Source organism: Gobius niger (genome assembly GCF_951799975.1).
Source record: "Gobius niger genome assembly, chromosome: 12".
NCBI lineage: Eukaryota > Metazoa > Chordata > Actinopteri > Gobiiformes > Gobiidae > Gobius > Gobius niger.
Genome location: NC_136863.1, coordinates 12,125,890 through 12,152,877, shown reverse-complemented (window position 1 = coordinate 12,152,877; position 26,988 = coordinate 12,125,890). Strand labels below are relative to the sequence as shown.

Sequence of the window (26,988 nt, the reverse complement as noted above, 5' to 3'; positions counted from 1 at the left end):
ATATTAACCTTCAGTCATGTTGGATGCGAAAGGAGTTTCTTGCATATTTTACAGTGATGATCAAACAGAGTCAGCAGGATTAAAAGTACTCACAGAGAAAGTCTGAAGAGTACGGCCCTGGCAAAGAGGATTAGGGTAATTACATGAAAGAAACAAAACAGCTTTTACCAGCTTTTTGAAACACTGATCCTTCATAAAGGGTAACTATAGAGATCCGCAGTACGAGCTAGAGAGCTCAAGGGTCCTGATCAATGGGCGCTGGCTGCTTTGCTTTATGACCACGACACTGGGGGCCGCCATTGCTGTAGTACCTCCATATCGCCACTAGGCCCCCATTGAAAAGCATTGGAGTTTAGACACATTAAAAACAACTTTAACGCCTGGTTTCAATTTTTTCAACACTAGACTAGGCTAGATATTCCTCCTGAGATAACGCTGGGTTAGTCACAATTTGTGAAACCAGGCTGGTTTTCGTAAGAAGAATTTTTGAAATCTCGTACTTAATGAGGGTCGGACTGTTAGCATTGGAGCAGCGCGAGCTTCACGTCACGCAAGGGGCGAGTCTACGGTGAAGATCCCGCCCGTATATCCTTTTTAGGAACATGCTTCGTCAGAGCTGGGGAGGGGGAGTCTGTAAATCCTCCATGAATTCCCCCTCGACCGTGGTCATTATGGTAAACGGGGAGGGAGGAGTGAGCAGAAGACGCCCATTATTTTTTACAGTCTATGGTCCTGATAAAACAGTGTTTGTCAATTGAAACCCACAATCCATTGTTGATTTGTTTAAGGACAGTATAGGGTAAGCAATACATTTGGTGGGGGCCATAAAACAAAGCTCATAATTGTACCGAAATTGTACTTAAAGGAACTGGCCATCGTTTTTCCATACTGAGATATGTTCTAACCTGAGCTTAGACGAGTTGATACGCATCTGTCTGGTCTGTGTGCGTGCCCGTGGAAGGGTGTGGTCGCTTCTAACTTACAACATCTTTGGTCTTTTTGCGCGACTGAGCACACGCACAAAGACCAAACAGGTACGCATCAACTCGTCTAAGCTTAGATAAGAACATATCTCAGTATGTAAAAACAGTGGCCTGTTCCTTTAAATAATGGCGCATAAGATTGAAAGGGGGAAGGAATACGAGTCTGAGCTTTGAGAAATGGTCAGGGTTTTTTCTTTTTTCTGTGTCTCAGTGAGGTTGGTTTTATTAAGATTTTTTTTTTTTTCCCTGACTAAAAAATGGGGTGAAAATACCAATAGAGCTGCAATGTCCTTTACCTATACACCTCGCTGATCTAGTGCATCAAGACATTCCGGCCATTGAGATTGCAATTCAAGACGTTTGTTTTCCTTGTAGTGGCAAGAATGTGATGAAAGAAGACAGAAAGGAATACAATCCAAACTTTAATGTATTGGAATGCAGTCCACTGAAAACGCAGACATCATATGAACCCGGCCAGAGCCTTAAAGAGCTGTGGGGGGTTCAAGGAAAGCAATTTCTTTCTTGACTTTGCCAACATCACTACACTCTGGGCACTGCTCATATGCAGAGAGCAGCCTGGCCTCTCACAGCCATCCAAATGGGATCCAGTGGGTGTGGAGGTTCAGCACTGCATGTACATCACCGTAGCGTAATAATAATAATAATAATAATAATGCGTTAAGACTTACATAGCGCCACACCAGCCCTGGGGTAGACTGACAGAAGCAAGGCTGCCAATCTGGGCACAGAACCAACCACTCACTCACATACACACTACATTCACCCTGGCTTCCTGGTGTTTCCCAAACGGTCTCCCATCAAAGTACCGAGCAAAGGCGGTATGTACTACAGGACAAAACATATTAAATTACACATTTTAATCAGAGGTACAGTATGGTCTTGCCGCACAAGACTAGGGGGATCAAATTAATTGATTCTCTGCAGGCTCTATTTTTCCAACTGCCTGAAATAATTCAATATTCAATTTACAGTTTGAGGTTTTCGTGGCTGCAAAACACACTGACACCACACTCGGGGAGCTCCACGGCAAATGATCACTTGGAAGAAGTTCAAGAGGAAACTTAAACTGAAAAAAAAAGGAGTTGTTTGTCTATGAATCCATACAAGCCATGAGGACTTCTTTTCTGTGGCTTCCATTTAGTAGAGCGTTCACTGTGCATGTAACTACTGATTTGTAAAGCATGTTATATAACCTTTTGTATAGTAATGTGTTCAGTGGAGAAATAAGCTGTCCAGTTGGCAGTGCGTTACAAAATCCTTTAATGTATGGCATCCTATTTGCATTTTAATGGTTCAACGTTGCATCCTAATGTTCTCGTTCATTATATAAAGCATCTTGAACTGTTCCGTATTTCATTGAAAACGATGAGCCATTGGATTCATGTGAATATATGGCAACACAAAGATGAGTTCAAGGCACATTTGCAAATTTATTACCTACACCAAAGCCATTATGTGTCAGCCGTGCGTTGTTTTTTTGTTTTTTGTTTTAGTTCCTAGTAGTTTCTTCAGGCTTTCTATAACTATATTTTCAACAAACATCATGTTGCTTAGATTATTGTAAATATTTTCTTGATGCTGTCCCGTACAACACAGATGCAGATGAAAGTGATGGCTGACTTCCAGTAGTTTACGTGCTGTGTTCACTGAAAGAATTGTATCTGGGTGAATGTAGTCTTCCCTGAGTGTTTGGCATTCTCTTCACAAGCAGGGGATGTCTCAGGTCACAGAAAATGCACCCTTTTAAGAAACTTCTGAAAGGGAAGAAACTCCTGTGGCAAAATAGTTATTTCATGGCCGAATCAGAATCTACAGATAAACTGCTTGTACTGTGTATATATAGCGTTTGCATATTCATAAAAATGGTGTAAGAGGGATTTGGAGAAGTTCAAGTGAAGTGTTACTGCACTGCTTCGACTCATCCTGATCATATTTACTCTTAACTGTTGAACTTTGAACATATTCAAATGGAATTTAAAGTCGTACTTGTACAAAAACCTGAAATGACTTTCAAGACCTTCATGCTTGAAGTTTGGCACCATTACTTGTTTGTGTACATACAAAAGGCTTACATGTGTGTGTGTGTGTGTGTCACATGGACGCTAATATAATGTCAATTTTACCTTAAAATTATTGCCATGCACCTTTATATTAATGTATCTTGAGGGCTCTTAATAATGTCATTTGTCAAGTGCTGACAATGTCATTGGTCTGTATTGATCAGCTCTGTCAAACAAAGTACATGGACTCAGGGTGCAGTAAAAGTAAAACTGCAGTGCCTCTCAGCTATTAGGACCATTTTCATTGGGTCACAAGCTTTTGCCCAAAACAAGAACTGCCTCAAAGCTACAAGACTTGAGCACCACTGCTGTAGGGAGCAGGAGTCAGTAGACAGAAACCAGATGGTCCTTTTATCACTGCAGATCTTCACTCAAAGAAGCATAATGTTTGAAGTATTTTAGCATGCACCCATGTACACTTGACCATTAATGTTGTGTCTTATTTTCCCTCCCATGGTTCTGTTAGATGCACGTGTACTTAAAGGGTTCAGTGCCATTTTCAAATGTCCATGTTTAGTTTATTTTCTCCCCTTTGGTACGTAGAAGTGTAGGTGCCTTTCTGAGTCAGGTGATGCATTAATGACATGCAAGGACCAATCGGGATTGCAGAAAGCAGATCAAACACAAGTATGAACCCACCACTTCCAAATAGGCATAACAGTAACAGTAAGGTATGGTCATCGGTAACACTTTTTGATAACTACACCTTATTTAGCCTTTATAAATTATGAATTAACTCTTAATTAATCATGAACAATTCTTTAGTTAAGTGTGACTAACACTTAATAACTACTTAACTACTACAGTTAATGCCTAACTCATAATGAATAGTTCTTCACATGCCTCACTTACTCATTATTAAGTAGTGTTAGTCACACTTAACTAATTAATTGTTCATGTTGAATTAAGTCTTAACTTATAATTGAGGTAACACTTTATAATAAGGGCACAAATTAATCGGGATCAAGGATAATTACTCATGATCATCAATAAGTTCATTACCTTGATTAACTGTGTTTATTCATGAGTATTTGTTCATGAAAACTGATGAACTCACGTTATTCAGTCGTTCGTTCATGATCTATTCATGCATGACGTCGTGATTCCTTAATGTATGAAGTCATAATGAATTGCATCATGAATGCATTATTTCATGTGTCATCTTGTTATAAAGCATTACTGTGTATACACATGCAATACATTACGCATCAGTCTTTGGTTATTTGTGGCACTTCCGTAGGCACAATGGATAAATACGGAAAGTTACTATGTTTTTTTCCCGGCCTGAAGCCAGTTTTCTCTTTGCATAATTGTAACAGTTTGTTATCATTGTAGCTTAGTAACACGCTTGGTGATGAGGACTTGCACTTTGACAAACAAAATGTGAGTGCCATTAATTATAAGTATGATGGAGAAAAAGTGAAGCAATTGCATTTGCTTTTATTATACTGTGCAAAGTGAAAATGTGTCTGATTCTACAATGGAAAATGAGTATGTCTTCACCAGTATCAGTATGTCTTCAAGTTTTTGTTAAATGGACTGAAATTATATCACGCTTTTCCACTCCAGGATTTCCCATAAACACCTGCGCTCCTCCCGCAATCAAAACAGTGAAGATGGCAGCGGCCGCAACACAGCGATCTTTTACCAGTGCCCTTTCTTCTGTTTTAAATGAGCTGGAGTTGTCGTTAAAGCCACAGCAAGAAGCTGCTCTGAGGGCTTTCACTAGAGCATTTACTCGACTACACGTGTGGACTACAAACAATCAAACCGCGTTCGTTAGCCCCACCTACAGTTCGATTTGGAAATTGCGTCCTATTACCACAATTCCAGACTGTCTTTATATGTATTTGTAAATAGATAAATAAAGTCAGTCTGGCTTTTGCCAGGCTACCAGTCACCCATTTACACTCTCATTCACACACCAATGTACGCAGACATTGGAGGCAAAATGAGTAAAATGTCTTGCCCAAGGACACAACAACAGTGGGCACCTTCAGGAGCTGGGATTTTAACCCCTGACCTTCCGATCATGAGACGACCCACTCGACCATCTGCAACACTGTCGCCCCAAAGAATAACAGTGTTAACTTACCTGAGCTTAGACGAGTTGATACGTACCGGTCTGGACTTTGTACGTGCCCGTGGAAGAGCGTGGTTGCTTCCAACTTCACCCCCGTTTGGAGCCATATGTTGGGAGATGCCAAATGCTAACAACATCTTTGGTGACTGAGCACACGCAAAAAGACTAGACAGGTACGCATCAACTCGTCTAAGCTCAGGTAAGAACATATCACAGCATGGAAGAACTGGGTGCCCTCAGTCATTCAAAAAGACCAAAGATGTTGTTGGCATTTGGCCTCTCCCAGCATATTCCTATAGCTCCAAACAGGGTGAGGTTAGAAGCGACCAAGCTCTTCCACGGGCACGCACAAAGGCCAGACAGGTACGCATTAACTCTAAGCTCAGGCAAGAACATATCTCAGTATGTAAAAATGGTGGCCTGTTCCTTAGGCACAATGGCTTCTGACTTGTGATCGGTTGTTAAATGTCCTTTGGTAGTATAGTGCTTGTTTTGGCCCTGTTCTAGCCTCGAAACACTGTTTCTCCACTGAGGGAAAACACGCACTACACTAATCAATGAGAGCAGCGGAGAAAGATAGAGGGGAATGGCAGACTTTGCCTTACCCCGCTCAGTTATGCCTGTTTGTGAGCACAGCATGCAAACTGGAGGTGGATCTGCGCCGCAAAGAGAGCGAGCGCACGGCACAGGCTCACATTGATTGATGCTGGGGAAGACTTAGTGGCACAGGAAAACAAATGGCGTCATTTACCCACAGTGCTCCCGTTGTGGTCCAAAGCAAAAAATGTTTTCATAGAGAATCCACAAAAATTAAACAACTTGACAATTAGACAAGTGACTTCAACGACCCTGGAGATCATTGGATGTGGATGTGCATGTATTACAAGTGAAGGAAACTAAATACACAATTAACTAAATCATGTACTATTATTATTTCTGTGTCAAGGTTTCAAGTTTCAAGCATATTTTTTCACCAGGCTAATTTTCATGGATTCAAAGTTGCCGTAGTAGTTGCAGTGGTAGTACCTCTTAATGGTACATGTATACCTGCCAAACCAGTGAATTTCTCCATTGTTGTTGTAGCTTATACATGATGCCTATTACATGCACTCTCATCAAAGATTGTAGAGTATTTGGTACAAACTTCAGACAAATCAAAGTGCATTGTCTCCCCATGCAAGAGACTATAATTTGTAATAAAGAGTGGGCATGTTGGGGTCTGATGGAGTCGATGCTCGGTAAAACAAATTACCCATAGTGTTCCTTTTGTGGTCTGAAAAAAAACACACAAAAAAACATTTTTTAAGGGAAAATTGCAGGGAATTAGTTGCACACCCAGATTTATTACAAAAGTGATTCCAATAACACTGGCAATTATCCGTGATTCTTTCAGGGCACTGAACTACTTTAAGAAACAAAACTGTGCCGCTTTTAGTTGTTATTTATTACAAGCAGACTTATAATTAGAATTGGAGACCACTGTATTACATTAAAATGAGAAATCGCTCCCTTAGGAAAATCCTCCAAAGAACTCTGGAAGGAGCGGAACGCAAAGTCGAAAAGGTGCAGGCACCTTGGGAAACTGTGCTTCCTTATATAACCTTGTATGCTGCAAACTCCCAGGAGAACTGGCAGCAAAACTAAGTACATAATGCAAAGGTGACTCTTTACATCAAAACAATTTGCATATTACTCTTAATAGACATACATGTAAAATTAAGTTCAGGTAAAACTATTCCAAACATGGTGGATTGCTGTAATATAAAGGTTGAAGTGAAAATGTACTGCTACCTCATATGTCTGGACTTTTTCAGTGATATTACTTATTATACTTAATATACTGATTGGGCTTTTACAGGGCCACATAACAGCTACTCCTCCATTTCTTAAACTGGATGGTAGTTATTAACTCCCTTGCACTTCTGTTTGTTTAGCCAGAGTCACATTCATTTCACTTAAGACTTAAAGGAGTAGTTCACCGTTTTTCCATACAGAGATATGTCCTTACCCGAGCTTAGACGAGTTGATGCGTACCTGTCTGGTCTTTGTGCATGCGCTCAGTCAGTCGCACAAAGACCAAAGATGTTGTTAGCCTTTGGCCTCTCCCAATGTATTCCTATAGCTTCAAACGGGGGTGAAGTTGGAAGCTGCCACGCTCCTTCACGGGCACGCACACAGAACCAGACAGGTACGTATCAACTCGTCTGAGCTCAGGAAAGAACATATCTCAGTATGGAAGAACTGTGTGCCCTCAGTCACGCAAAAAGACCAAAGATGTTGAAAAATGGTGAACTATTCCTTTAAAAATCAATTCCATCAAATTTTAGCAAACCATCAACATGTGTATTGAACGTGGAGCTCTCCACTGTGGCACACACTAATAGCTGCCCCAGATGGCCAGTCGTTTTCTTGCACTCTCCTGGGTTTTAGCAGTTTTCTCCCCCGTGGTTAAATCACAGCAAGGTGAAGCAAGTATTAGCTCATCTTTACGCCGCGCTTCAGCCGTAAGTGCAACTGACTCGAGAAGCTTTAGCAATAAGTAAATAATAAATAGAGAGCCCACTCATTTATCCGGCAAGCGAAGGTAAGTCTGGGACGGCAAGGACACAGACGAGGTGTTTATTTGGTAAAAATGGAAACCATTTAGTTTCTGCAAAATGATATGAATTAGGGCTTTGTACAGCAAAATGTTCCCCATGCCCTTCAAATCTAAAAGCGGAGCACTAACAATCATCTGAAATGTATTCGGCGTCATTTGTACAGTGTTTTTTTAGGTTAAATCTTAGTAAACAAAAATTCACAGGCACCAAAGAGGTTAATATGTTTGCCTCACAACAAGGTTTTGGGTTCAATCCCCAGACTGGATGAGGCATAAGATTACAACCACCGTGCTTCAGGCTAACTGAGGCAGTGCAGTGCCCGATTTGATTTGTGTATTATTTTGTTTATGTGTTCATGATACAAAAAATGGATTAGAGACAACTGTACTGCGATGCAGGAGCAATGGCACTGAAGGGAGGAGTATTTTTAGATTTGGGCTGACTCAAATCATGCAGACACCGGTAAGTTAGAGACTGTGGGTGGAATGCGCCTCACGTCTGCCCTAAATTCAGCTCTCGAAAAGAAAAGAACATCACACTGAGTAGAACAGTTAGGTGCCTGAAAAGCAAAAAAATATATCTCAGTGCAGTTGATTGGCTTTTGGTTGTAATTTCTTGCTAGGAAATCTAATGCATCGAATTTTTTGTGCTGTCGTTTATATAATACTAGCTGAGACCCGGCCTTCGGCCGGGCCTCGCGAGTCTCCACATTTGATATTCAGAGATTATGAGTGATTACAAAGAAATGTCCAACCCGTCACACAGTTCAGCTGTAGACCAGTGGTTCCCAACCCATTCCAAAAACTATGGCCACTACAAATGAGTAAAAGAATGAAGGCTCAAAAACATTTCAAACAAACTGCAATTGGAGTGTTTGATGCACCCGTGCTCCTTTCTTATAAAGTACGACAATATTTTCGCTAAACTCGGGGAACAGGATTCAAGAGACAGTGGAATAATTATGGATAAATATGAGGGGTTCAGCTCTAACGGTTTGGTTCACGGTGCAGGACCCGTGGTTTGGTGCATCCCGGTAGTGTACAATAAAAAAAGTAATAAGTAGGTTTTGAACTGAAATAGCCTAATGATGGTTATTAGACAGTATTTATAACCTTACAATAAAATTGGCAATGCGTTCAAAGCTGCTTTAGAATCAAATGTACCTCTGGGCTCACAATACGTGAAAGCAAAATAGAAAACAAATGGTACAGAAGCAAAGGGAAAAAAAAAGGAAAAAAAAACTACGCAGTGCAGGCCATGCGCTCGTTAAGTGGTTTCATTTTCGCTTTGACTCACACGGAGGATAAATCAGTCGGAGCAGCGCGTGTGATTAGAGGCTCGTGTTTGAGCAGGTGGCACGCACGCACACGCACACACATACACAGACGCACACATCGCCCTGTTTGGATGCGCGCACACGCACGGCAGTCAGATCTCGTGCACTCGCGTTTTTGTGACAGCGGGTTGTCCTCGGACAGCAGCACCGCGGTCCATATGGACCCGTGACCAATGCCCGCGGCCGGTGGGACCGTCATGTGGGGGCCGGCCGCGGATGTCCACGCACACACTCAGTACTGTCGCCAGGCTTCCTGGTGTTCCCAAACGGTCTCCCATCCCAGTCCTAACCAGGCCCTTCCCTGCTTAGCATCCGAGGAACGGTCTCCCATCCCAGTCCTAACCAGGCCCGTCCCTGCTTAGCTTCAAAGTCGGTATGGGAAATAAACATGGCGGCGCCCAGGCGGCGGCCATTGAGATAGCGTTTTCTATAATAGATACTGTATCATCTTTTTTGCAGAGGCACAAGAGCTGATCATAATTGGACACCATACTTGTTGCAGCCAACACCACATTTCCCTAAGTTAAAAAATAACTTATTACACTACAGCTATGCACTCGTTGCTAGTTGTTCTTTAAGACAAGCTGCGAAATATAATTATTAATCTCAATCTCAATTTACTATTGAAAAAGACAATTTGACCAAAACAAAAAAGGCAAATGATTCAGCAACCTGCTTTTGGGGCTCAACCCACCCGTTGCTCTATGCCACCAAACTCAATATATGTGCTCTAAATGAATTATTAGTGAAAGTTTTGAAAACGTGTGGAAGTAAATTAATGGAAGAGTACGATGGCATTTCAATTAGGAAGATTTATTGACATGTACTGTATTCATTTCATTTCATTTCATTTATTTATTTATTCATTTGAGCAGAAAAGTATGTCAACATTTTACAGAAAGAAAAAAAAAAAGTACTGTATATTAGTTTTGGCGATCAGACCCCGGCAGTAGACATTGATGTATGTTTGAAAGTCAGTATGGATGAACAGCTTGGAGTTAGGGATGAGAAGAGGCGGAGATGGGGTGGAGGCGGGTCGCAGTGCAGCTGGGAAGCGAACGAACCACGATTGCTGGGGCTTAAAGGAACAGGCCACCGTTTTTCCATTCTGAGATATGTTGAGCTTCGACGAGTTGATGCACTACCTGTCTGGTCTTTGTGCGTGCCCGTGGAAGAGCGTGGTCGCTTCCAACTTCACCCCTGTTTGGAGCCATAGGAATGCATTGGGAGAGGCCAAAACAAGATCTTTGGTCGTTGTGCGTGACTGAGCGCACGCACAAAGACCAGAGGTACTCATCAACTCATCTAAGCTCAGGCAAGAACATATCTCAGTGAGTCAAAATGGTGGCCTGTTCCTTTAAAAGCGGGACCGAGGTGCGGCTCTTACGCTGATGGCTGAGGTGGAAGTGTGGCCCTCTCGGAAGCAACCATTGGCTTGAGGTAGGTGATGCTGAAATTAGTCCACCAGATTGAATTAACGCCTAGGCTTCATTTGAACCACACAACATACTGTGATATTAAGGATATAATGTTCATCATCACACGTCATGTTTCATGTTGAAGCATCAATGTCACAAAGGTCCAATTGATCCATCTTGTAATTATTACCTTTAGATGTGGTGTGTGTGTGTGTGTGTTCCCCAATCAAATCCAATTAAAATGGGTGCCCTCCTCCAGAAAAGTGCATTATAGAGGGATTACAGCGCGATCTGTGTGCTCTGATTAATGGCCGCAGTAATTAATGCTGAAGGGCTGTGTCCGAGTGGCTCAGCGCAGAGGAGCACACAGCCAGCTGCAGCCGACAAACACACACACACACACACACGTGCACATCCTCACTCACATGCACGCTCGCAAAAAACACCTGGACGCTCTATTGGGGCATATGCTGCATGCAGCATTAGGCAGTGCTTGGAGATATGTTACTCTCATACAAGATGAGACAGGCCGACAATGCAAAAAGATTTGAAAACAAGTGCATCTCAAAAACAATTCATATGAAAAGCACTTTATCAATACATGAATGTTAGTGCTGTCAATCGATTAACGTATTTAATCACGATTAATCTCATGAATGTTATAGTTAACTCGCACATTTTTATCCATTTAAGATGTACCTTGAATTATAATTTTAATACTCTTTTCAACATGGAAAAGTGGATAGGCTTGCTTTGTTATGTACCAGCTCAGCACACACTACACCATTTTCATGTTCAATTTAGCTAAAATTATCATGCGGGCGACGCATGACAAGACGCGACAAAACCTCAGTCGCGGGTAATCCTACATGCTTGATTTTTAAGCCCGATTTTGTACACACGGGAGAAGCGTGGGTGATTTTATCGTCTACACGAAATGCAGCAGCCAATGACAGAGTGGAATACACATAGAAAAACACCTTCCTTTTCATTCCACACAGACCACGCCAAACAGCACATCAAATCACTAAAAGTTCACATGGACCACCTTATCCATCTACATTTCAACCGCAGAGTTAGTGGCACTTTCTGTGTTTGGAGCGTCATTTCTATTCTGCTAGCTACTTCTCTGTGCTAGCTTCTCTTCACTGTCTCCTCCGTCTCAGGGCTGAGGTCTGTCTCCTTTTCTTATTAAATCCACTGGAAATATGTCCCGCTTCTTCGTGTCGCCGACTTTTATTTCCTTTTGAGGGAACTATACACAAGTTCAGGAGGACTAGTGCCTGTGCTGCAGTACTGAACTGTGTTGGGCCGACAGTGATCACATGACACTGTTGACCAATCGGAACAAGCACGTGTTTCCCACGCTCACAAGCAGAAGCCTATCGTTGCTGATCTGGGGCTAGTTTTACCCCCCAAAAAAAATCCAGTCATGTAGTGCGTACCTCAACATCTTTTAAGACCGAAAAAAACGTTTAGTCTGTGCTCAGCCTAGCTTATAAAAAACTACAAGTTCACTATGTCAGAAACAACATTAATCACACGGTAAAATTGATTTGCGTTAACGTTTTAATAGCGCAATATTTTTTAAGTAAGTAAGTGCTTTATTTGTCATTACACATGAAATGAAGCACCGCCTCCTGGGTTTTGTCCCTGTTTCAGAGCGTGGTGTCCTGCACTGGTCAGCTTGATCTCCTCCTTCCTCTTCATCCTGCGCAGCTCCCTCCGCTCCACAACAGTCTTTCACCATCTCCTCGTCTGTCCCTTTTGGTGCCTCTTCAGTGTTTTAGAAGAAGAAATTTGTATAGGTCTCAAACTGTTATTAGTGGTGCAAATAAAATTGTGAATAGGCTGTGCCATGGCCTTTTAGTGCTTATCAGAGTCATTTACTCTGTACTCATGCTGCATTCTTTCATTTACATATCTGATATGGGTCCCTGAAACTGCAGACAAACTCAAAAACGGTCAATCAAAATGACTTACTTTTAATAAAGGAGCTGAAAGTTTCGCTACCCATCTAAGCAGCACCTTGACCATTTCAAATGGTAAATTAGGTGCTTCAGCTGCCATATGACTAAAAGCAATCAGCCATATAAAGTCTGGTACAGTGCAACATTTATGTTATAATTATGTTATAATTGTACATGATCCTTTTTAAATAAATAAACTAAGCTAGTTCAAAGAGCTGAACAATCAACACAAACACATCGCCCCCATCTTTTCCCTGTTTCACAAACAATCAGTTAATGATTGAATAATTGTGTATACTATACATGTCTACTAAGAGCAGGGCCACTGAGATGTTGACACCCAACAACAAAAGCCAAAGGTCTGGGGAGTGCCTTTAGCTACTCTGCAGTAAACAGCTGCCTAATGATCAAACATTCACAATCAATTGTACCTTTTAAAACCTGCCCGTTAAATTATATACATTTCTCTCTGTTGTTTATATGTACATGTTTTGTTAAATGCACTTTGAGATGGTTCTTTGTTAGAAATTTGCTCTGATATACATGACATGCCTTGCAACATCGCACGGCATATTGCAGTTATACCTTTGGGCAAGACACGTCACCCACACTGTGAATTTGACCATGTGATTGCTTTTCACCACAGACTAAAGATCACGTCTTCTTCAGTGTGCCTTAGTTCAACTGTGAGTACAGAAGAAGCATGTCATCATTACAGTGAACTGTGTCAATGATTAATGTGATGCACAGCTCTGCATAAGGCGCTCACATGACACGTAACAGTTTACAGTATCTAATAATGAGGATACAGTTTGCAGAAACATTATTTGTATTTTCAGTATAATAAGCCACAGGGTTAACTCAATGCGGTCAAAAAATTATATTAATGGTGTTAATTTTCTTGTATTCTCATCCTAATTATGACAGAAGAGATGTACAGAGAACTTTAAAATCATTAAAGAATAATGAAAAGCTAATTGGCTACTCTTGTCAACCAAAAGATTTCTCACTGACAGCATGTAGTTATAAATGTAATAAATGTAATATTGGACACATGAAGTTTTTCTGTCACAGCTCTGCCGTTCAGGGAACAGGGGATCGAGCAAGCATCCCTCTTTCAGCAACTTGTCAGACAGATGTACGGCAATGTATAATTCAATCACGCCACTGCAAATAATTTATTTGGCATCTATCTACTCATGGTTGCAAGATCCACTTAAGAAATAGCAGTGCTTTCCGTCTTCAAAGTATGTTGAATTTGCACACTGGGCGGAAAACGTACTACGCCCATCTCAGATGTTTTATCACAGCGTGAAGATCACTCATGAAGACGCGGTGACTCCCGTGTGATAAAGACACCGGCACCTGCGCCACTGGCTCGCTGGTTAGAAGCTTTTTCTTCATATGGGCTAAGGTTTTGCAAAAGTGAATTACACAAAGGACTTCAATCTATAGCATTTGTAAGTACTCAATATAATTACACTATAATTATGGGCCAGAGGCAGGGGCGGATCTAGAAAAAAAATCACGGGGTGGCAAGCAGGGTCAGGGATAATTTCTGGGGTGGCAACACATTTTACAATGTTGAATGGTTATAGCGGGGGTACGCGGGTTTTGCTTGATCACAATTCAATGTTTCCGTTTAGATGCAGCTGAGCCTCCCATAGCTATATGCAAATAGTAGCATTGTCCATACTATAAGTAGAGGGTTTCTAACTCAAGTAAGATTGTAACTTTTGTAAAAAAGAAAAAAAGAAAGAAAAAAAAAGCATCTTGGGGGCCACAGGAGTTGGTACCTGGCTCCGTATTTAGCCGTACAGTTCTTTGTCCTTCTAAAATTCTTCTGTAAGCACCCAAGTGGCTTCAGGAACAGATGTGAGACATTGCATGACATCAATGGGGTGGCAGCTGAGGTGGCAAGACCTTTACTAGGGGTATCCCGTGCCACCCCTCTAGATCCGCCCCTGGCCAGAGGTAAAATAATTACAGCATGTTCTCTTTGTTGTTTATATGTGCGTGTTTTATTAAATGCACCTTGAGATGGTGCTTTGTTAGCAATGTGCTCTGATAAATATGGCATGCCTTGCAACAAAGCACATAGTAGCCAATTAGCTTTCTTTTCTTTATCTGCCGTTCATCATGTTTTTCAGAAGTACGATGCAATTTCTACTGTTGAGAGACTTCACAAGACATTGGAAGTACGGCGTTTTGAGAAGTAAACACACCTGAAAAGCTACTATTTTGGAGGCCGACAAATCCACTAATCCCCTTGCCTGGTCTAGACAACATTTAGGCTGTGCACTAAGAGACTGTGAAACGTACTGATGTCTTCACAGACACCTCTCTGCCTCAAAGCAACCACGGTCACCCCGGTACGAAAGAAGTCACCCCCTCAAGCTTTCACGACAACCGCCCAGTTGCACTATTCTAATGAAGCCCTTCGAACAGCAAGAATACTGTTCTTAGATTTTCAGCATTCAACACCATAAACCCATAGCAGCTCATACAGTTCACAAACTTATCACCAACTTCGAGTCCCAGCTCTGATAATTCACCGAGTGTTTCCCATTTTCACACTCTAATGTTTCGTCGGATACTTCCCGATCAAAAGAGCACTTCACACCACATTACTCCACCACACTGTCCTTCACAACTGCCGACTCTGTCCCTGCAATGTATTCATGCCCTTTATACAGTCACATTTTCATTTTCTATAAATTATGGCACAATGAACTTACAAAAGCTCCGTAAACTCTTCTTGAAAATTGCTTTCAGTTAATAAAAGGTGCGACGCTCCGCTTGGATTCCTCCGCTGGTACATTCACTCCATTCTAGTCTCAGTCATTCCGGTCTCCATAAGTTAGGCGGCACAATAGACAAATGCAAAATTCATGAGGTGTAAATACCCTGTTCCCAGAATCCTCTCAAGGCCGTTTGAAGGGGACGCAAAATTACTCCCATGAATTATTCAGGCAGAAGTGTGCTCAAAATAAATGTCAATCAATGCTGGAGATGTCAGATCAAATAATAAAATATGCAAAGCTCTAATATTATTCACGGAGGCGGATTATGCCTTAATTTTGTGTTGCGGCCCGGACGGAATGAAAAACTGATATTGATAGAGTTTATGAGCAAGTGTGCTGGGTTTTGTGATCCGCTGCAATTAATTGAATTCAACTCTTTTGCATTATTTAACAATGCAATATAACAGGTGCAAGCTATCGGTCCAAGAGCTGTCTGCAAAATCAGATCATTATGCACAATCACATCTTATTTCTTCTGGTTTACTTTTATTGTTGTTGGGGTTTTTTTAAGCCACAGTTATAACTGTCCATGATTAAATTCTTAAAGATACATTATAATCTCTGCACAGAGGACAGTAACCAACAGGCGAGGGAATCACACTCTAGATCACGACGTCAACCATTCCCCTCAATCCTGCTCAATCTATTGACTGTGAAATAGCTCAAGGATGCATTTAAAGATGACCGTTGAAGTACTCACCATTCAGAGTGCATGGCTTTGGCAAACCGGCCACATTATTTCCTTTTGCATCGTTCAGAGTCCCAGTGTTTGCCTGCAAAAAGGAAAAGAGGAGAATGACATGTTTTGTGTGAGGTCAGGTCTTCAATCTTACAGATACATGCTATTGGTGTGGGTTCATAGGTTTTGGGCCAAATTGGTCTCTGAACATATAGGCTTTCACCTAGAAACAGAAAATATGCCTAATCTTCACAATAACATGTTTAAATATTGCGCTGATTCAATGTTTGCCCATAGACTTATATGGGACAATGCACTTTCAAGGGCCTTTTTCTCAAAACACATTTTTCTGTCATTGTGGCGACACTATGTCCACGTCAGTAGGGCCTAAAGACTTCACATTTTCCAGCCTTGGACTGAACAATATTTGGAAGATTTTTTCAGAGGGATTTTTTATTATTTAATCCCTAGCCCCATTTATTGAGTTTTGAATGTCAAAAAATAAGGCGAAAATTACATTTTTACACTAAAAAACAGCTTATTTTAAAACTAAACAAGATCTCCAAAATCCCCTCAGAAAACGTCTTGGTAACTCATTCATCAATAAAATGAAACCATAAATTTGAATGTAGCTCTATCCATTATTCAGATTTCGTCGCCGAAAAGATGGGAAATTTGGGGCATTTTTAGGCATAAAACACCTTGTTTTTATATGAAAAGATAAAATGACAGAAAACTTGCAGTGTGTTTTTTTCTCACATTTATGCCAGTGATCTACAAAAGTTTCAAATTGATATCTGTTAATATACATTTTTTTCCCTATTCACCTGCAGTGTCTCGCCTTACGTCGGCAATCATCCATCATTTCACAGCAAAAAAATTCTCATACATATAACATTAACCTGGTATTATGCTTTGGCGGCCAAGCTCTTATACAAAACAGCAATGGCATTGTTGGTTAGACTAAAAAAAAAATGGGGAGTAATTTGAGTGTTTAAAGACAAACACGGGAAACTATTGACATTAGACCCCTCTGAGACCATGCCATAGATTTAGCAAATGGGATTAAGGCTGTCTTGTCTTTACATACATGTTAGAAATACAAATGAACCGTGCTTTAAGTTATGAGCCTCCATTGAAGATAAGGTATATGTCATTACCATACGTTTTCTCTCCTTTCTCTCCTCCTAGAACAAAATTCACACCAAGCTTCCATTGCAAATGTGTTTCTGGTTGCAATGGCGGACACTGAACTGTCTACCCTTCGTTCTGGTTTCTTCACAATAGCGATGCTCAAAAGGAAAACAACAGCACACATCGAATTGTTAATGATCTACAGCCCACATATGTCGTCGTGTTGTCAAACAAGTAACCATGCAGCCAGTGGGAAGACATGGGCTCTGACTTGTGTGTGTCTAGGCTCGGTGAGGAGGCACATTCTTTTCAGCGTGACACATGTTTTATTATTCCCGCATTATGCAACCGTTGCTAAATGTCATGTAAATGCTTCGATGAATTTCAATTTAGCGTCAAGAACGCATGACACCATTTTGTGTTTTGAGCTGATATGAAGTGGAACTGGGTGATGGGAAGGTGTGATCCTTGGACACTTTCAATTTGGCGAATACAGAACTTGGAGACACATTTCTTCTCCTATCTTAAATTGAAATGTAATTAAGCAGCCTCCACCTCTATAAATCTCAGACATCGTACTGAGTAAATACATAGCCTCTACTCTTTTGATAAGTGAGCGCAAATGTGTGCAAGAACATGTTGATCAAGCAGCAAACACAGTGTGCGTTCTGCTCCTAGAATGTCTGATAGACGACACTAATTACAATGAATAAGAATCCCAGCTCACAAACCATTTACTTTATTTATGTAGTTACACTCACTGAATACAATGGTATTTAATGAAAATAAATTATGTAAATACATCTCAGAAATAATAATAAAGCAGCGCATGCTCAGTGTGTTTCATCCCCTATCAAGGTTAAAATGCTCATCCCTTTACAGAAAAGTCTCATTCATCCACAGCTTAAAGAAAAGCTAGTCTGAGCTACCTCCATCTGTCAACACAACAACACTCCCTCTCTAAGTGTCTGAGTGTTTTACAGTGTCACTGTTATTAGAGATGACAAGTGTATGGTTTATACGTCATCAAAGCAATTATTTATAATTGAAAATACTGTGAACAGAAGAGCATCCAAGGAGAAGGTGAAGAAGAACGAGGAGGAGCAGACGAAGAAGAAAGCGAAGAAGACGAAACAGGAGGAGGAGGAGGAGAAAAAGAAGGAGAAGAAAACAAGAAAAAGGAGGAGGTGGAGGAGAAGAAGAAAGAGGAGGAGAAGAAGAAGAAGAAGAAAGAGGAGGAGACAAAGAAGAAGACAGAGAAGAAGAAAGAGGAGGAGAAGAAGAAGAAGAAGAAAGAGGAGGAGACAAAGAAGAAGACAGAGAAGAAGAAAGAGGAGGAGAATAAGGGAAAAAGAGGGAAGAAGGAGGAGGAGGAAGAGGAGGAGGAGGAGAAGAGCTTTATTTGTATAGCGCCTTTCACAGACATGGTCACAAAGTGCTTTCCATGAGACAATTTTACATTCCCTCCATACTTGGTGGTGGTAAGCTACGACTTCAGCTTCCCCTGGGGGAGACCATGTTCATGCTGGTTTCAATCAGCAGAATAGAATACTTTCAGTACACAAAGGTGAGAAAACTGTTTTGCTTGTCACAGGAAATAAATATTATTTTACATTGTGGCGCTTCACTATTATTTCCTTATTTCCAAGTTCCAGCACTACTACATCAGTGTATTAGAAACTGGGCAGAATGCATGCATGTAAGAACATTCTGAGCTGAAGAAAGAGGTTGAATACTGGAGGACTGACGGTATTTTTAGCTTCAGGGTGCACCTGAACATCCATCACTTGGTCTCACTTTGGGAACGGACCACGGTGAGCAGATGATGGTGAGGATCAAGCGTAAAAAGTCTTCTCTGTCAGAACAATCAGCAATTCCCAATATGAATTCCTCCTGACATACAGTACATGTGTAAATCTCAGCAATCCTCACGTCATCTCCATTCACAAGAAAGGCATTTGTGGAGACAGCGTCAAATAAATCAGGCTGTGCGGTCGGCCAGTCGGCTGTGGGCTGGGACAGACTGTGGGCTGTGCCTTTAATGGGGTGCAGTGAGCTGGGGGGTGGGGGAGGCGTGTAAATCCAGGCGCCTTCTCCTCCTGCATCTGAGATATCCCTGTCAGAGTGAAAAGTGTGGTGCTCTGTGCCATCCTCATACTGACTGAGAAGTAAGGGGTTGAGTCATGTTGGGACTCAAGTTGTAATAAAAGTTGATGCCATACATTACAGCTGTGTTGAGCTCGCGGGTTTTTGAACTAGATTTGACGGAAACTCGCTCCGTCCAATGAAAACACGTGTATCAGCTCGAGGGCGTTTGGGCAGGTGAGCCTGCATCTCTGATTGGCTGACGGGTCAGCTACGTCATAATGTCATATCCAGTAGTATGTCTTATCATCATTATCATCATAAAAAAACTGAAATAAACTGCTGTAAAGCATTTCCTCTGAAGCCTGTGATTTATATGGACAATATTACACATTTTATTATTTTTCTATTCAAAATAAATGTCTTGGTCATAATAATCATTCTACCCATATGTGTTTCTATTCATGACATAATGGGCTAAACACATGAGTGCAGATTAAAGGTTAAGATCATTTATGTGTCATTACAAAATATGTCTCTGCATTTGGCCCCTCCTTCGACTGGGGCGACCTGTCAGGAGCAGTGGGCAGGAGCGTGTAGCATCTGGGGACCCATCTCCAGATGTGGAGCCAGGCTGATGGTCAGAATCACCTGCTGGAGGATTCACCTAATGCACATGTGCTCTGGGACATTTTTTATGTTTTAAACAAATGTAATAGAGACTCTGCAGATGTGGCACTTTGTGTCATGTCTGATTGTATGTACTGTGTGAGTAGATGAGCGGCACTGTGGCACAAGACAAAACCCCTCTGGGGCTAAAAACGTTTATCTTATCTTATGTTGGGGTGCAGGTGAACTCCACACTGAAAGGAAATTTAAGCCAGGACCCTCTTGCTGTGAGGCCAGAGCATTAACCACTCAGCCACATGAGCCGCCCATCATGTAAATCATATAGGCTACTGTCAAGTGTGTTTTAATAAAATATAGAAATGTAAACATGGCTTTATCCACTAGCAACATATGAGGGTGTTGCATTATGTCTGATCTGTTTTGTGCAGAGGAATATCATCATTATTCCCTATGATGTAACATCTTATGAAGAGCTGCAGGGACAGATTTGCTTCATAGAGTTCTGGACAGTCCAATTTTGTCCAATTCTTTGGGTTCCTTTGTGAGCCAGTCTACAACACTGAGAGGGTCTATTTTAAATGTCAAATGTACACACTAACTTTTACGTTACATTGACTGAGTTCCATTGACGTCACATGTATGTCCGAACCCTCACAGTCCAGATGAAACGTAAGGGTTCACATTTCATGAATACTATTAGAATCAGCTATGTTTTAATTTATTTGTTTTATTATTGTTGAAAATACCACTTAGCCCCTGAGTAAATGTTTGTATGATTAAGGTTTAATCTTGATAAAGCAGAGACAAAACATATTCTGATATGTGTAAATAATACCCCAGAAAAAAACAAATCATAATTCTTATGATAAGACACAAGAAAATCAATACAGGTTTAGATTAATTGCGCTTTGATTCATTTTCATTTTTTTTTTAAATTCAGTTTTCCGCTTGCAGATTTACTCAGTAAAAAGAGAACTATACACTCAAGAGTACAGACACAAAATAATATCACTACTCATCACAAGTAACAGTAAAATTACAAATAAATGGATCCCAGGAAGAATAATTATTGCTGCGGTAAATACATAAATAAATAAATAGTAGATAACAGAGCATTTATAATTGAATAAATAGAATCAAATACATAAACCTTTTTCTTTTTTCCTTTTTTTTTCTTTCCATCACTAAACTCTATACCATGTACACATTCGCTATATTTTATTTTATTTTTTCTACAAAAATTCTGCTTTAGTCTATATAAATCACAGGCATCAGAGGAAATGCTTTACAGCAGTTTATTTCAGTTAATTTATGATATAATGATGATAAGACAAACTACTGGATATGACATTATGACGTACAGACCCTTCAGCCAATCAGAGGCGCAGGCTCACCTGCCCAAACGCCCTCGAGCTGATACACATGTTTTCATTGGACGGAGTGAGTTTCCGTCAAGTCTAGTTCAAAAACCCGCGAGCTAAACACAGCTGTAATGTTTTATATATTTTATCCTTAATGACGAAACTGCAGAAAAATTTACGACATCAGTTTCATCAGGACATTTGGCAGCACGTTCTCAAGAGGAACTCTGAAAGAGACGCAGGACTTTGTGGAGAACAGCAGCGGAGCCGAGGCCCGGCTTTGCCGGGATGACGAGGGGAGTTAACCCGCATCATATGCACTGGAACCCGGCGCGGATCCGAGGCTCGCAGCGATCACCGGACAACCGGACGTACGGATGACACGGAGTCTGAGACAAGAGGACGTTTGAGGACAGAGATGGAAGTGAACAGGAGAGATATGGAGTTGGCAGTGACGCATATGGAGAAGAAGATGGACTCACAAAGACATCAATGGTAAGTAATGCTTTGGTGTCGCTGTTGTTGTGAGTAAAATGGCGATAACCTAGCTCACCCATATAATAAAATATATTATGAGAGCGGTAAATTGTGGATGCTGCTGCGGTTGGTGAGGTGTAATGCATAATGGCGCAGTGCACGCTTGAAGAGCTTTTGGCACAGCTGGACGTCCCTCCACAGGTGTGGCAGGGCTGAAGACCTGGGACTGTTATTTGCCCTAACATATATTGCAATTGGGGCTAATTTTGCAAGTTTGTTATTAATTTCTTTGCGTTTGACTTTTGTAATCGTCGTCAAAGTTGGTCAGGTACACTACGTGGTTTCTGAGTTGGGTTAAATGTAATGTACATACCTTCAATGGGAGCTTGGGGGCTATGTATTAGTAGACGTCTTATATGGTCGTAATTCAGGGATAAGACAAACGACCACCTGTGTCGTATGGATTTGGAGGACTTGTTACACGAAACACGAAAAAGAAAATTGGAAAAAAAAAAACAAAAAAAACAATGGGAAATTTAGGGGGATTTTTTTTTTTATTGTTACAAATGGGGACAAACGATAAGAAAATCTTGGAATGTTTTTTTCCCCGCCCATTATTAATCTGTATTATGGTTCTTAATGACAAATATGTTAGCAAAGGTATCGGAAAAAGTATTGTTCAGTTATCGGTATCGAAAACCAAGTATCGTAAAGTACCGGTATCAAAAAAATGTTTTAACGGTACCCAGTCCTAGTCATGAGTATTAATATTATATTATTATTATAATATTTTTAAGTCCCTATGTTCAAAGTACTGCTCCTTTTTAGCTCGAAATTACTTTACTTTGACTTAATCCGGCTTCTGATGTAGTAGTGGTATTTTGTCCTCCCATCCTTCCAAGCCAACATGTTAACTGCACGGGTGACTCTAATGTACATGTAAGCACTACTTACACGTACATTAGAGTGTGTACATGTAACACACACACTTATAAATATTTGCATTAACGACTTCAGTGAAAGAGCCTGCATTGATCGAAAGGAAAAAAACATAATTATAAGTAACTTTCCGTCATAAATACAAGGCATGCATGCGCAATCTTTAATTAAAACTAATGATAAATCCAGCTGCATTGAGTGGGATGCAGCGTGGCAATCAGGTCCGTAACACCCAAACCACCAAACATAATGAAACCATTAATCAGACGAAGAGGTCACTTTCTTCAATACGAGCCATGTTTTTGTGATTGTTTATTGAAGCTTTGGCATAACTTTGCTGGCCCGTGATCAATGAGGTCTCGCAGCCTCTCGACGTTCCATCTCCACAGTCAACCATACAAAATTTGTTTATGGATCCAATGTGTAATTACAGGCTAGAGGTCATTGATTTAACACTTGAATAAAGCAGCGCGAGGGGCACAAAACACAGGATTATGACGCTGAGGAACAACCCACTCAAAGTTTTGTATTGAGAAACAAAAAAACAAAAAATAAAACGCTGCTATTCACAAGAGACCAAAACACAAAACAGTTTCGATTTGGACGAGGAAAGCCTCTGCAAATTTACACAGCATTTCCCTGAGAAATGTGTTTCTACTTTATTTATTAAAACAAGGTGAAGAAAAGTTTGTGAACAATCCCTTCGTTAAAAATAATAAACAATGGTAATAATAAAACAAAAATAATAATAAAAATCGTTAGCATAGTAAAAGCTCTGTTTTTCATTTATTAAAATTCACTTGACAAATGAATAGCACCAACTTGCTCTTGGCAGGCAACACTTAAAAAGTTGGAAGACTAATGGTAATCTTCTGGAAGGTGCACATTATGGCTACTTACTGTCCAAATACTGGAGGATGTTGGGACCTCTGGCAGGTCCTCAGACAGCTCAATATGCTTAGAGCAAAACCTTGTCCTATCTACAGGCATAATTTGGAAAAGTATATAATTTCTGAACATTTACAGCTAACGTGGCTCATTCAGGTACTGTGCTGTGGTTAGCTCATCAGTATAAGCACTATGGATCCTCATTTTGCAAATTGCAGTCTTTCAGCAATCAGGCTGCAGGCTTTATGTATTTTATGCATGACTATATATGCAAAACACACCATGTATAGCTCCCTTCCTCACAGCAGGTTCGATTGCCACGCCATGTGGAGCCTGTCTGTCTGGGGTATGAATGTGATTGGTGGATGGTACTTTCGGGTCCCCCTTTTGTGATTTGTTTCTCTCATTTGAAACCATTTCACATCCTTTGTTCAATTTACTTTAACATTCCATTTGAAATAAACTACTGTTGCTATTTTACATCACATTATCTCATTCTCCATCTTCATGTTTGTTCTTTCCTCCTTCCTATCACACAACCCACACCACGTTAGATTTCTGTCCCACAACCGTGACCATGCATATCGTCCTTACCTGACATGGGTTCATAAGGTTTACCAACATGCACTCTGGTCCTGGAAGTACACCCTCCACGTGAGAAAAGTGTGTGACTCCTTTCCTGAGCTGAATGTGCATATTTGTAAAGGGCTATAATGGACAATGTTGGGCTGGGAGTCCTGATAAACCGAGCCAGCGAGATTTATGGTGTGTTCTTGCAGGAAGGAACTGAAATGAAGCAAACTCCCTACAGACCTAACCTCAAGACAAGAACTACACTCCGTTTGTTGTGGATAAGCTCACGACTCACCTGTAATTGAATTGGCCTTAACGTTGTACTACAGCTGTAGAAAGAGTGAAAATGGTGTTTGTAAGTTACCTCACACACTTACCACACTGTTAAAGGCTCTATGAAAGTTGGCATTTACCGAACACAGCGAGGTAATGACTAAATCGCCATCATCAGATATGGAGGGGTGCAGCCTCTACTGGACATGTTCAATCAGTGAATTACATAGATGGCTAGCTCATTGTCACAGTATCGAAATTAACAAAAGCAATCTGCTGGACCTTTAAAGGAACAGGCCACCGTTTTTACATACTGAGATATGTTCTTACCTGAGCTTAGACAAGTTGATGTGTACCTGTCTGGTCTTGGTGCGTGCCCGTGAAAGAGCATGGTCGCTTCCAACTCCACCCCGTTTGGAGCTATTCATTGGGAGAGGCCAGATGCTAACAACATCTTTGGTCGGTGTGAGCGCACGCACAAAGACCAGACAGGTCAACTCGTCTAAGCTCAGTCAGGAACATATCTCAGTATGTAAAAATGGTGGCCTGTTCCTTTAAGCTGCCTTTCCACAGGCAGGTGCAACTTAGCTTGCCTGGCTCTGCCATACTCTTCCCTGTCCATTCCATGCAGGGAGTTAGTCTGGTCACGGAGCAATTGGAGCAGTTTGAAGGGGCGGGTCTAACGCGCACAGATTGTCAGTGAAATAAACCAATCGGCGATTAGCGGACGTGACGACCGCTGTGTCCAATTAAACAAATATGAAGTGAATATAAACTCACGCGGAGAACGCGAGGCAAAATCCTTGACTACTTCATCCAATGATTAGTTTTGGCTGATGTTAACGTTAATTGAACTAAAAACATAGAGGTGCAGCGAGTGACGTAGCCTTCTCATTTCTCTGTGACGATCGTGATTGGTTCGGCTCGGCCTTAGCCGCCAATCAACAACTTGTCTACCGTGCGTGGCCAGACGTGGGTGTGGTTTATCAGGCTACAACTTAGCCAGATGCTTGGTCAACCCGGTTTAGTGAGCTTTTCCACAACAGAGGCCAGTGCTGAACCGGTCTGACCAGGTATGCGTTTTGGGACCGAGCTCTAGATCGTACTAATGTGACGTGAACAGACTGCTGGCTGCTGATAGGTAAACAGGAGAGAGAACCGCTGTTCTGAAAGGCGATTTTGCCGATATCAACATTTAGTTAGCACAACTACAGAGTTTGGGAATGTGATGTCATACCGCTAAGCATCATGGGATTAGCACCAATTATAATCCAATGGAGATTTTAAAAGTTAAAAAAACTAGAGTTATTGTTCACATTAAAACACTTGGACACCACAGTGAGTTAGATGTATTTACCAGCAGTAACTCAGCTGCTAACGGAGTTGTTCCGCGGCTTTTTTCTCCACTTTTCATACTGTTTTTAGCTAATGTTATTCTGGATGCTAACAGCTGCAAAGATGGCGGATCTCCATGGTAACTGTGAATTTTCCCGAACTCTATAGCATGTGTTAGCATAACTTTTGCATGTAGCTTACCTTTTAGCTGTTGCATTTCTGTTTTATTAGCCTTGGCACCTCTGAATGATTCCATAACTCCATCAGATGGCTGCATTTGTCCAAATGTGTTCTCATCGCAGCTTACAAATCTTTTAATGACAATCTGTACAGCGTGCTCCTCTGTGGGGACCCCCACCACAACAAAGGCGGTTGTGTTGTCTTGTGGAAACAGAAGGGTCCGCTGGATAGAGTCAATATGTGCGAGTAGAATAGATCATGGTGTGCACGGTATATGGAACGTCTTTAGTCTTGATGCTCCTAGATATTCACCTCTCACCGCACTTTTGCACTTTTTTTTACATATAATCTCTGGGCTGGACGCACTTTTCCCACCTATTGGTGACTTTTATTTATTGAGGCTTGGTGCTGTCTCAAAGATGTAGCAAAACAAGTTTGGCACCTCTTGGCCTTTGTAATTATACAGTGCTGTAATATATATAGCACTGTAGTTAAGCCATAAAGTTTTTTTCAGAAATGCGGCGACAAATAGCACCCACAATGCATTTCTGTCATCATTTTTTGTTTTAATGTTATTTATTTCAATTTAATTAGGCGCCTTACAAGTGAATGCTGCGTTTTTTAATCATATTTACCTTCTGCAGAGTCGTGCAATGGCCTCTGTGCGCTAATTGCATTACATTTGTCTGTGCAGAGCATCACTTTAGGTGTCATATATAACACTAATTAACCTCAAGTTTTAATTTACTGCACACCAGGAGAGCCACACTTTTGTTCCCCGCTAACTCAAGAGTGATTTAAGGTAAACATATTATGTAGTCATTAATATGCTAAAGGCATTTGAGGTCGCTGTGGCTGTGTTGTGAAAGGCAGACAGTGTTTTTACTTTGCTCAACAATCGATTATGGACAACTGCCAATAAAGGTGTACCAAAAATAATAACTTCCAAGAGCACACTCATCAATCAGTGCCATTGATTAATTCTTTTTTGGAAATAATATTAAAGAGTAAAGGTAAAGTTCTGGGGGGAAAAGTAAATCATATATAATATTTGATCAAAAAAAGTGTAATAAAGTGTTTGCAGAGTATCAGAAGCCAACGTTGTGCAGTAAAATAGAGTTATTTATAAGGGCATCATTTGATTGCTTAAATGATGCAA

General features: G+C 41.0%; 1 protein-coding gene across 2 annotated transcripts in view; it reads right to left on the bottom strand.

The window, feature by feature from the left end:
- The window catches only part of LOC306972063 (leucine-rich repeat-containing protein 4C-like), a 187,873-nt gene that overhangs the window by 114,504 nt on the left and 46,381 nt on the right, over positions 1–26,988 (bottom strand). For both annotated transcript variants that reach the window (XM_079568515.1, XM_079568517.1), the window contains exon 2: positions 15,976–16,048. The gene's annotated coding sequence lies outside the window, so the exon portion shown is untranslated. The remainder of the gene's footprint in view (positions 1–15,975; positions 16,049–26,988) is intronic.